We start from the raw sequence: 12,455 nt of genomic DNA on the forward strand, positions 1-12,455 counted from the left end.
TTTATTCACAGTCCTTGCTACAGGAACCTGAGACTAGCAAGCATTCAAAAAAAAATGACTTAACTTCATGCTAAAAATAAAGGATGGTAAGTATTATATATGCATTCTTATGCCCAAATAAAGTAAGATTTTTAAGGAACTGCCTGGAAGCAGCACATCTTTTTATATGTCTACATCCAGTTTAAATGTTGTTTCAAAGTCAAACGTCAGTTAAAATATGTGTAGCTGATTTCGGGTGTAGCAGGTTCTGTTGATATCACATACACATAAACACATAGGTTCCCCTGGGCCCTTTCCATAGAGTTAAATGGTGTTCTATTCTCAAAAGCACCCATGGACTTTAGACAGCTATTCTAAAGTCCAAATACTTATTTTCAAACTTTCTGATGGACTCCTTATTCCCTGAAACAATCATGGCATCTATTCTTTCTGGGGAATGTGGCTAAGCTCTCAAATGTATTTTCTAGCTTCTTCTCTGACAAGGGGGGCTGCAGCTTTTGATTTTGATCTGTGGATTTGGTCAGGGGAGGGAGACTCATTCTTTATTGTGTCTTGAGCCTTTGAATGCCTCAGTCACTTCGACATATTGATTTTCTCAACTTCTTCAAATGAGAAAGTGCTTTTTGAATAGTAATAAGGTAGCCTTCTACACACCTCTGGAATAACAATCTGTCTGCATCTGTATTTGGAATAGCAATGTCTTGAGCATTTCTCACACAGCTGGCAGCTTGGCAGTGCTCTACATCGCCATCACCTGGTGAACGTCATGACACCCTCAAGTTGACAACATGTTTTCCAGTGGCTGCTTTTTTGAAAAGCCAGGGGTTTACCTAACTTACACAATTCGAATGCCTATATCCATAAATCTACTAGAAGGACATAGAAGGTCGTTATGTCGAGTAGAGAAAGACAATCCGCTTGACTCCCATTGTTCACTATCTCATAGTCTGGAAATTCAGGTCTCAGCATTGTGTATCCACCAGTGATTAATTTTAGACATTTTTCATTTTATTCCTGAATAATTTTCAATTAGCAAAGTCCCGTAAAATATGAGCCCTCGTGTAGAGTTATTCCCCCAGCCATGCTTTCAAAGGACCACAATTTCTCTGCGTCCCTCAGGCATCAAGATAAATAGCTGTAACAAAGAAAGAAACAGCTTGTCTGCATTGCCCACCATGGATCTCATAGAGGCAAAATTTGATTTCTGGGTCTTCTTAACCAACCATTGTTGACTCTGAACATAGATATGGAGACAAGAAGGATGATGAAGAGATAGTTAATTCAGTCTCGGCCTGGGCCATGCTGAACGCAAAGTGAAATTTTTATACCAAATGAATGCAATGACTGTAGAGCTGAACTGGATAATAAAACGAAGGCCCACTGAATTTCTTGACATTTAAATAGTTGAATTCATGACTTAAGCTGTTCTTTGAGGCCTGTTGATTCCCAAGCTACACACCGCAGTAACTAGGGTGAGTCCCAGATACCAGCAGAGTTTAATTTTTCCAGGTGGTTCCAAATGTACAGGTGAGTCTGAGAACCAACCTTCATTAAAAGACTTCTTGAGTTTTAAAAAGTCAGACTCTAGCTGGGCAGTGGTGGCGCACACCTTTAATCCCAGCACTTGGGAAGCAGAGACAGGTGGATTTCTGAGTTCGAGGCCAGCCTGGTCTACAAAGTGAGTTCCAGGACTCTGAGAGAATCCCTGTTTTGAAACCCCCCCCCCCAAAAGAAAGAAAAAAAATCAGACTCTGCAGCAGAGATTCGACAGTGCTGGGGGGGGGGCTGGAGAAGTAGCTGTCATCAAGTATGGAATTTGCTTCCAGCCTTAATGCTTTATTACTTATCTTCACAACAATGGCACAAAATAGGTATTTAAATTCTGTCTAATTGGTGGATTTTTCTAAATGAGTTGCATTTCAAATGCATCTTCATGGAGACTCCTACCCTCATTGTTGTTAACCTATCTCTTGCTATTCCATAAGTATGTTCTTAACAGACTTATTAATGTTGTTCCAGTCAGGAATGTGAAGATAATATATTCCAGGCTGTGGACTTAGAGCACAGCACAGCTGTCACTCATGTGATGCGGCCTCCTCGTTGCTCCTCTGCATCCTTTGTGATTCAATACTTGGCTGTGTTCCCTTGTGGTCAGCTCAGTAACCCACCGCTTTGCATTTGCTATTTCAGTCTATTTCCTGCTGCATGGTAATTTGTAAAGAAAAAAATATGTCTTACAATTGTGGAAGCTGTCAATCTTGATGTCTGCTGAAGGCTTGTGCTACACCATACCATGACAGAATACTGATCGACAAGCAGACCTGGGAGAAAGAAAGAGGGTAGGGGCCAAATTATCCTACCAGGAGCTCTTGCAATAAATAACTCACCTCCATGATAGCAGCATTAGTTCATTCAACAGACCAGAGTCCCGAGGCATAATCACCACTTCAAGGCATACATCTTAATACTATCATGACAACAATTTCATTTCAACATGAATTTTTGGAGGAGATATGGTTACCATAGCTCTTTCCACTCTGCTTGGTCTCAGTTTCCTTTTCCCTTCTTCCTGCCTGCATGGGGTTGGAGCAGTGGCCAGAATGGTAGAAGGAAGTCTTACCTCAAGTTGAATTTTAAGGGGTTCCAGCTAAGAGAACCCAACAAATTTATATCCCAGTAAATGCTGACATCTCAACCTTTATAGTTTTTTTTTTTAACTCTTTCTCCTGTTTCTACTGACTTTTAGGGATAAGAATTCTGTTCTGGCTTTTTCTTTGACACTGACTTATAATTTAATCATCTCCTGAAGGTCATTTTCACCCCCTAAGCCTTGGCTTCTGCATCTATAGAACAAAGTGGTTGATCTTGGAAGATGAGTGTGTGTGCCATGGGGCATGTATAGAGGTCAGAGGAGAGCTTTATGGAGTCTGTTCTCTCTTTCCATATTTACATAGTTGTCAGAATTGCCTGGATAGCACTATGTCACTGGCCCAATATATGTACTTCTTTCTCATGTATTAAGTAGCTTCCAGTTTAATAATCATTATAATGGTTAAGTGGTCATGAAGATAAGTGATCTCTTAAGACCCCCATGAGAAAGGAAGGACTATAACAACCCTAGCTGAGATAAATAATGCTTGTACTCTATAAATAACAATAAGACAGGCATACCGAAGTAGAATCATTTAAATATTAGAAAAAAAAAGAAACCAAGAACTCTTGACTAAAGAATAACCAAGCATTCCAACAACTCACAACTGAATTTGTTTGTTTTAATTACTATTCCATCTTTTAATGGTCAACCTCTATAGACAAGAATTACCCAGATGCCCATGCACACAGCAAGAAGGTGGTCAATGAGAAAACTTCAGGGGACACAGCAGTCTTTCCAGCACCTTGATTGTGGACTTGGATCCTCCAAAACTACAAGGAAAAAAGTCTTTAAGCTAGCCAGTCTGGTAGTTTATTACAATGCTAACACACAAATGCATAGTGAATGTGCACAGTGATGTCATGTGTTCTTCCTTTCCTTTGCTTTGGTGACATTTACTTATTCATGTGTGTATGGGGGACATATGAAATACCAGGGCGCATATATCAATGTCAAAGAGCAACTTGAGGGAGGGGTTGGTTCTTTCCTTGTATTATGGGGTTTTCAGGGATTGAATTCAAGTCCTCAAAAGACCAAACTCAGGTCATCAGGCTTGGCATCAAGAGCCTTTACCAGATGAGCCATCATCACAAGCAGATGTGTGCAAGAACCGGCTTCTGGGTTCTGAGAGCTAAGTCCTAGTTTTTGTTCTAAATATTAGGCTATATCTGTGAAAAATAAATTATCTTAAAAACAAATGTAATCAATACTCCAAGCACATCGGTTCCTGGTTATTTTAATTTTGCTAGCCTCCTTTATTAATTTTTTTGGGGGGGGGGGTTGAGACAGGGTTTCTCTGTATAGCCCTGGCTATCCTGGAACTCACTTTGTAGACCAGGCTGGCCTCGAACTCAGAAATCTGCCTGCCTCTGCCTCCCGAGTGCTAGGATTAAAGGCGTGTGCCACCACACCCGGCGCTGGTCTTTTTTAGATTGTTGCTATTTGTTCCATTATATAGTCAAGATGCTTCACGGTAATGTGGGACCGTGACCTGTCCTAGTTCCTGGTCTGGTCATGTCAGGTTGACGGTTTGAAATGCTCCATGGTATGACTACTTACACCATGGAAATGTACAAACAGTACAATAATGCTTAGCTATGTCATGCTATTCCCCAGTGAGCTGCTTGCAAAACATTTATCATCGAATCCCCATCACAAGGTACCCGTGAAAGATACATGTAAGCCTGGGTTCCTAAGCCAGCTCACAACCCACAGTGGAGATTCCCGTAGGAAATAGGACCCTTGACTCCTGGTTCTTTTCCGTGATTGACATATGCATTGCCATGCACAGATAGAGAAAGGCCGCACATGTGTGGATCAACTGGCTAAGCATCCCAGGAGCCAGATTAGAAAAGGCTGGTGTATTGGTGAGAGGTGAGAGGTATACACACTGCCTCCTAAATTTCTCTGCCTCGCACAGGGATTGTGTGATTCTGATACTCAATAGAATGAAGGCCAGGGGCTATAAATTGTAGGCACTAGGTAAAGGCCTGGGAGGAAAGGCTCTTTTTACAACCACAATTTGCGGTCTGCAGTAAAAGACTTTAATTGCTACTCGGTGCAGGATTTGCCTGTGTGTTTTTCTAGCATGGCGAGGATTAACAAGGAGCTAAATCCTCCTTGGCTGAGTCCCGGCACCTTTTGAGGGGGCTGGAAGGGGTAAGGAGGGGGCAGAGCAGAAGCCCCTCTAGTTTAAAGATAGATTTACAGAAATAGGAACTGGAGACACAGCAGGAGGTCTTCAAAATAACTCGGGAGAAGTTTCTTTGATGAGCTGAGGCAAGTCAGCAGCTTCTGCACAGTCCTCATAAATCAACAGGATTCACAGCGCTGCAAGACATTTCCCTCTATGCTGCTTAAAAAAAAAAAGACCTCGCTGCAGTAGCATAAAGGATCTACTGCATTGTTTTGCTCAGTTACCTTGCACCTTAAGAAACGATTTGGTTTTTAATGTTAATAATTAGGTACATACAGGTTCATGAAAGGCTAAATGATATAAGGCTGAAAAAAAAAAAACCCTCAATTTTGAGGAAGCCATTTTTCCTTAGAAACTTTTGAAGACTGAAATATATTTTCTTGTCTTCGAACTCTGAACTGAGGATTCGAGGCTAATATGCACCTACATTGTTTTAGTAAATCCTAGTGCCTGTGTCCCATCCCAGAGCATACAATTTATATTTCCAGGGCCATGTGGGTTTTTAATAAACTCTCAACAGTGAGCAAGCTGGAGGTCCCTATTTCAGAATCTACCTATTCAAAATGCTTGAATCCAGGGGTCAGCAGCTTCAACATCTCTTAAGAACTTGTTAGAAATGCAAAATCACCACCACCCCATGATGGAATTATCTACACTATAATAAGGTGAGATTCAGTAACTGGGCTGAGAATACCTGGATCCCAGGGGAGATGCAAACTGCCATCTTTATAGAAGACATCACATCCTCTTCCTTACCTCAGGCTAAAGATGTTTTATTTCTCATCCCCCACAGCCAGGCAGGGGTTGAGTCCTGTGGATTCTCCCTTCAATCAAATCTCCCTTATGCCTCAGAGTGTCAGCCAGTCTCCTGCTACCAGGGCAGTTTCCCTGCCGCAGCCTCTATCCATCGTCCTTGCTGTGACTGAAGGAATAAATCTTTCATTGCCTCTGCTCAACAACTGCTCTCTGTTCCCCATCATCACAAATGTGCATGTCTCTGTCTGGCGCCAAGGACGTCTTGCACCTGGCTCTCGGAGTCCTGTCCAAACCGGTTTCCACTCCGTGTGTCTCACTGGCTCTGCTCTGTCTCAACTATGTCATGGAAGGTAGCCCAAACCTCTGCCTCTTGGCTCTTCAAAGAAAATTTCCTTTATGTCTTCCTTTTGCCCTCTTAAACCTAGCCATATCTCAAGACTATGTCCCTTTACCCTGAATGTCTATAGCAAGTATGATTCTAGCTACCAGATAATAAGTTGTACATCTCATAGGATTGCCAAGTGTCATCTGCACAGGGTCTCTATAGCAGGAATGAGCATATTCTAAGGTTGAACCTGAATCCTCTATTAGTATAGTCCTGGGCTCACCCAGACTCCCCCAAAAAGAAAGTGTTGTCCCAGTACAGCAATGATCATATTTAACTCCAGGCATATAAATCAAACCTAGTGTTTTTGCCTCTTTTATACCTGGAGCCCTTAGAGTCTCTGCAATAACCTTTCTAGGTTCACCATTACCATCACATTCAGCAAGTGAGCATTATGCTAGGTGGTAGAGGTCATGGAAGTGGGTGAGTGGTTTCAGGTCAGGATGCAATAATAGTAACAGTAACTATTGGCGAGGGCTTTCTATGTGCTAAGCACAATTCTATCCATTTTATATTTCTTTATTTTTATTAATTTATTGGTGTAAAAAAAAACCCTGAATCATGAATTAGCATAAGACAAAGGCTCTTGTAAACACTAGCAAGAGATATGTCCTCATTAGCCCCTCTAGAACATTCTTTATGTTACTTTTCTGGGCCCCCTTCTTCCCCTGTTTTCTCCCAAACAATTGTTTTGTCTGGGGACTGAGTGGGACGGGACACTTTTTTGCCACATCACTCAGAATTTCACCAAATGCCTTGGCTCATGCAGTCTACTTGCCTCAGACCCCATAACAGCTGGGAGTGTAGACACATGTCACTGTACTGGCTTATTTTGGCTTTATAATGGTTATAAAATGTGTATAATATTGACTGCTGCCTGTAAAGTTTAGTGGATTCTGTACATCCACACTCTGAACAATCATCAACCCTGTCCATCTCCAGAAGGGCACTGTTCTAAGCTCACAGTCCTCCTGCCAGCCTCTGACAGCGTTCATTCCTCTTCCCGTCTCTAGGTGGTGATTACAAATGGAATCATTCACATTTCTCCTTTTGTGGCTGTCCTATTCACTTAAAGTAATGACTTGAAGGTTCATCCATGTTGTAACACATGCCAGAATTTCCTTAATAAGGCTGAATAATAGTCCACTGAAACATATTTCCACACTTCGCTTGTCCATTTATCTGTCCATGGACACTTGGGTGCTTTCATCTTGTAACTATTGGAGAAAATGTGAGTGTAAAAATGTCCAATCTGATTTTCATAACAAATACTTTAGAGTTTTATCACCCACCTGTGCATCTCTGAGTGCTTTTTTGGAAAATCTCGTTAACATTCCTTAAGGCCTTTATGGTTTTTCAGCTTCCTTTTAATCTACAGTTTCAAAAAGTTATTTCTTGTACTGACAAGTGCTATACAGTAGGTTCCATTGCCACCCTCATTATGCAGGTGACGACACTGGGGTTTCTCAAGGCCAACAAGAAGTGGTATGCAAGACTGTACAAGTACATGAGAACTCTGAGATACAAGTCATATGCAGAAAAAAAGCTACCTATATACCCAGGTTGGAGAATTTCCACATTTGTAGATAGGAAAAGAAAGACAGTGATTGAGCCTATGAGGAGACAGACAATATGTGAGACCTATGTGAGGCCAGGATAAAGTGGTATCATTTATTAAAACATGTATGTATTTTTACTTAAATTTTTTTTATTTTGTTGGAATATAATATTTGTACCTACTGTGGGGTATACTTTAAGGATAACTCAATAATAGGTACGTTATGTAATATGAGAACCAAGTAACTAGCAGTTCTGTGTCCTCAAGAATTATCATTACTATATGATGAGAATCTTCAAATCTTTACAAAGTTATTTTGAAATAATAGCTATTGTTGAGGACTATGGCACCTGAGTGTGCTAGAGGACACCAGATGCTCAGCTCCCCAATAGCATTTTGGTACCCATCTCCTATCCTTTCCAACATCCGATGAACTCTTTTCTACTCTTTGCTTCTTTGACACCAAAGGTTTAACTTCTGGGTTAATTACTTAACATGATGCCACCCATTATATCCATGAGTCAATACATTACAGGATTATAGGACTTTACCATGTTTTGACTGACTAATCTTCCATCGGAAGAGATGTGCTTTTATATGTGATTTTGTGTTATGTATCCTAGTTTTTAATTATTATTTCTTTTATTGTTTGAGGATTTTATACAAGCACAGAATCAAATACACCTCCCTCCCACCCACTTCTGTTCCTTCTCTATTCCTGCCACCAGTTTTCCCTTTCAACCTAGTGTGCTCTTAAAAAAAAAAACAAAAAAAAAACAAAAAAAAAAAAACTCACGAAATTCACATAGTGCTGCCAGTAGGTTTGTAGGCCCTACTGGAGTATGAGCAGGCTCTCAGGGGTTAAATCCCTGAAATAACTGACTCTTCCTTCCCCAGCAGCCATCAGTGGCCAATAAGGAATGAGCAAGGGGTGGGACTTCATGAGCCTTCCCCCAATCCATGCTGGGCTTTGCCTTGCATCGTTCTTGTGCATGTCTTGTGCAGTAGGTAATGTCACTGTGAGTTCATGAGCACAGCAACCTTGTCATGGCTGGTAAATACTTTTTTTTACAGGCAAACATCCACTCCTTCTGGTTCTCAAAGTCTTCCAGACCCCCTTTTCCCTGAGATATGAGGGGAAGAGCTAGAATACAGATATCCCATTCAGTGATGAACACTCCTCAGCCTCTTAATTTTCTGCACTTTGGCTAGTCATGGGTCTCTATATTAATCACCATCTACTGCAAAAAGAAGTTCTCTGATGACAGTTGAGAAATGTACAAATTCATAGGTAATAAAGATAAAAATTTATGGGGAAAGTTTAATATATTCATTGAACAGAATCATAGTAGTGTGAAAAGGAACCTGTAGTGGTTTAAGTAAGTTTGGCACATAGACTCATGTGTTTGAATGCTTGGCCCACATGGAATGGCACTATTAGGAGGTAAGTATGTCAATGTTGGGGTGGGCTTTAAAGTCCTATGCTTAAGTTCCACTCAGGCAGAAGAGCTAGCCTGTTCCTAGCTTCCTTTCAGTGAAGAAGTAGAATTTTTGGCTCCTCCAGCATCATGTCTGCCTGCACACTACCATGCTTCCTGCTATGATGATAATAGACTGAAGCTCTGAATCTGTAAGCCAGCCCCAATTAAATGTTTTTCTTTATAAGAGTTGCCTTGGCCATGATGTCTCTTCACAGCAATGGAAACCCTAACTAAGACAGAAACAAACTAAAGCCATTTTGAATAAAATTTTCATTTTGAATAAGAGTCAAAGTTTGAGTTCCCAAGACCCCTCTGGACATCCTAGTTGGCAAGTTGAGACATGAATGCTAGGCAAGTCACCCTACCATAGTTGAGCAAACCAATCACTGAGAACAGGATGAATGTACCACTAAGAAATGTTCCTAGGAATGTCCCCACCCCTGACTCCTAAGTGGTGTGAAATGTAACTGAAACTTGGCCTAGATGATTGTGGCTTTGGTGGTTTTGTGCTTAAAGCTCTATAGCATTCTGACTAGGGGTCACAGTTCAGCTCCTGAGTGTGTTCTGCATCCCTGATTAATCAGTGGCAGCTTGATTACAATAATTTATTCTCTGCAATGACTTGGTGTTTGAGTTATATTGGATTCCAGAGGACCAAATAACAGTGGTAAGCTCTCCTCTAGCCCTTCCCAGGGAGTCACCCAGGAATTTTTGGCCCAGTTAATGTTATTGTCTTGTAGAGTGGGATTTCAATCCCCAGAGATTATATACTCCTTAAAATTTAACATTTACAGTTTATTTACTTCTTTCCCAAGGTCCACTGTGTTAACAGTATTCTCAAATCATAACATTTTGGGGGAAATCCTTCTGTTTTGTGTATTTATTACTTTTGTTCTTGGTTGCTAGAATTTCACCAGAAATTAGCTAAAACCAGTGGAGGTCAATCTGGAAGACAAGGAGAGTTGGCATTTGCTCTAACATCAGATAAATTGACTTTGCTGGGGAGGGAGCACTGGTTGTCGGTTAGTTGTTACCTGAAATCAGTCACTGTCCATGACAACGCATGATTATAGAATGTTCGCTTAATACCAGAAATTCTTCTAGGCTCTGAAGGTTTTGCATGTAACAATGCAAAAAGGATTCTTTTTTCTTTCTACCTATTGTATAGTGAAGACACATGACGAAATTACAAACACTCACACACAGCAGAATTAAATGCAGAAGGACACTCTAACAGAATAAAATAAGAAAGTTTGTAACCAAGTGGGGTGGAGGTTACTTTAGGGATGTAACCACAGACAACATCGTGAAGGAAGTGATGTGGCAGTTAAGGCCCAGTGACAGGAAGTAACTATGGATCAAGCCAAAACCAACCAACCAACCAACTAACCAACCAACCAACAAAGACAAAACAAAAACCAAGACAATTCAGACAGCACCATTGGCAGGTGCAAAGGCCCTGAGGTGAGGAAAGAGATCTTCTCCATGAACAAAAGGTTTAACATGGTGGAGACAGGCTGAGCAGATCAGATGAATGTCAGCAAGGGTGATATGCCTGCCTCACTGTGTTTATTTAAGTGGTAAGGAATGGACAGCCTTCTATTTGATGGAAACAGAATTCTCAAAATTCAGAATTCTTCGGGGTGTGTTTCCAAAGAGAACTGATTATATTTTTAAATTAAGGGGTTTTTTTTGTTTTTGTTTTTTCATTTTTATTGCTAGAAATAATGGAAAATTTCAAGTATACTCTTTTGGTTTCTTCAAAAAAAATTAATGCTGTTCTGTTGTGAGGTTATGGTGAAAAAATACAGTGTGGTGGCTGTGACCTCACCTGACCCAGGGAGCTTGCATTCTATACTGGGGGTCTGGGGGTCAAGCAACTGAACACAAGTTTCACATAGAGATAGCCCTTGCTCTCCTGAGGGCTTGTGAGGTGACCCAGCGTTTTACAGCTTGAACTCCAGTAGCAGCTTATTTGACAGACCATTTGACAGGGACAAAGGTTCACTTCTTAAGTATGTTAGCTGTAGCTCTTAATCACTCGCATCATGGGAAGAACAACCCATAAACCCAGACTATGGACTAACCAGCTTGGACTTTTCAAAATGTCTAAATTGTAAAAAACAAAGAATAGGATTTGTTCTGGTGCTGTAGTTTGGATCTTAAGTGATTTCCCAAAGTCTATGTGTTAAATGCTTGGTTACAGTGGCACTCTTTTTTTTTTTTTAAAGATTTATTTATTTATTATATGTAAGTACACTGTAGCTGTCTTCAGACACTCCAGAAGAGGGTGCCAGATCTGTTATGGATGGTTGTGAGCCACCATGTGGTTGCTGGGATTTGAACTCAGCATCTCTGGAAGAGCAGTCAGTGCTCTTAACCGCTGAGCCATCTCTCCAGCCCTACAGTGGCACTCTTAGGAGGGTATGGAACCTTTAAGAGGCCAAGCTTTGTGTTATTTCTTTTAACTCTTCTGGGTTGTGTCCTAAAGGGGGATTGTGGGATACTGGACCCACTTTCATTGTCTTTTTTTGCTGCTTAGCCATGAAGAGGTGACAGGTTTTGCTCTTCCATATGTTCCTGCCACCTCATATCCTGGAACAATAGGGATCAGGACTGAAGACTGGAAAAACAATTGACCAAAGAAAACCTTTTTCTCAGGAAGTCAATTACTTCAGGCATTTATTTTTGGTTGTGAGCCTAGCCTTTAACGGCTGAGCCATCTCTCCAGCCCAATCTCAGGCATGTATTACTGAGATGGAAGGATGACTGTGACCTCTGGGTTAGTAGGACACACTATTTTCTGGTTGGAAGAAAAGTGTCCACTACTTCTTCTGCTCATCTCTAAAATATTGTCCTGCCTTCCCTACTCAGATGCCAAATTCAGTTCTGCTGATCTGACTAAAACAGACTAGGTAGGTATCTTCTAGCACTCTAGAGAGGTGGAAAGGAAGGAAGACCATCTTATTGGCCATGTCCCAACCTGTCATCTAGACATTGCCAAGCCCAAGTTCTCCCCAATCACAATGTCTCCCACTTAGGGATAGAAGTACCTGGCAAGCCACTTCACATTTTAGAGCAGTTCATGTCTCCATAGGTATGATGGCTAAACTCAATTACCAACTTGATTGAATCTGGAATTAATGTGTCTTTTTGAATAGGAACGACCACAATAGACTCATGTGTTTGAATGCTTGGACCATAGGGAATGGCACTATTAGGATGTATGACCTTGTTGGAAGAAGCATGTCACTAGGATAGTAGACTTTACATCCAGTTTGGCCCAAAGTCGCCTTCTGCTGCCTGTGGATCAAGATGCAGAACTTTCAGCTCCTTCTTTATTACTATGTGTGCCTGGATGCTGCTATGCGTCCTACTATGATAATGGACTAAACCTCTGAAACTGTAAGCCAGCCCCAATTAAATGT

The sequence above is a fragment of the Mus caroli genome, chromosome 2, assembly GCF_900094665.2.
Source record: "Mus caroli chromosome 2, CAROLI_EIJ_v1.1, whole genome shotgun sequence".
NCBI lineage: Eukaryota > Metazoa > Chordata > Mammalia > Rodentia > Muridae > Mus > Mus caroli.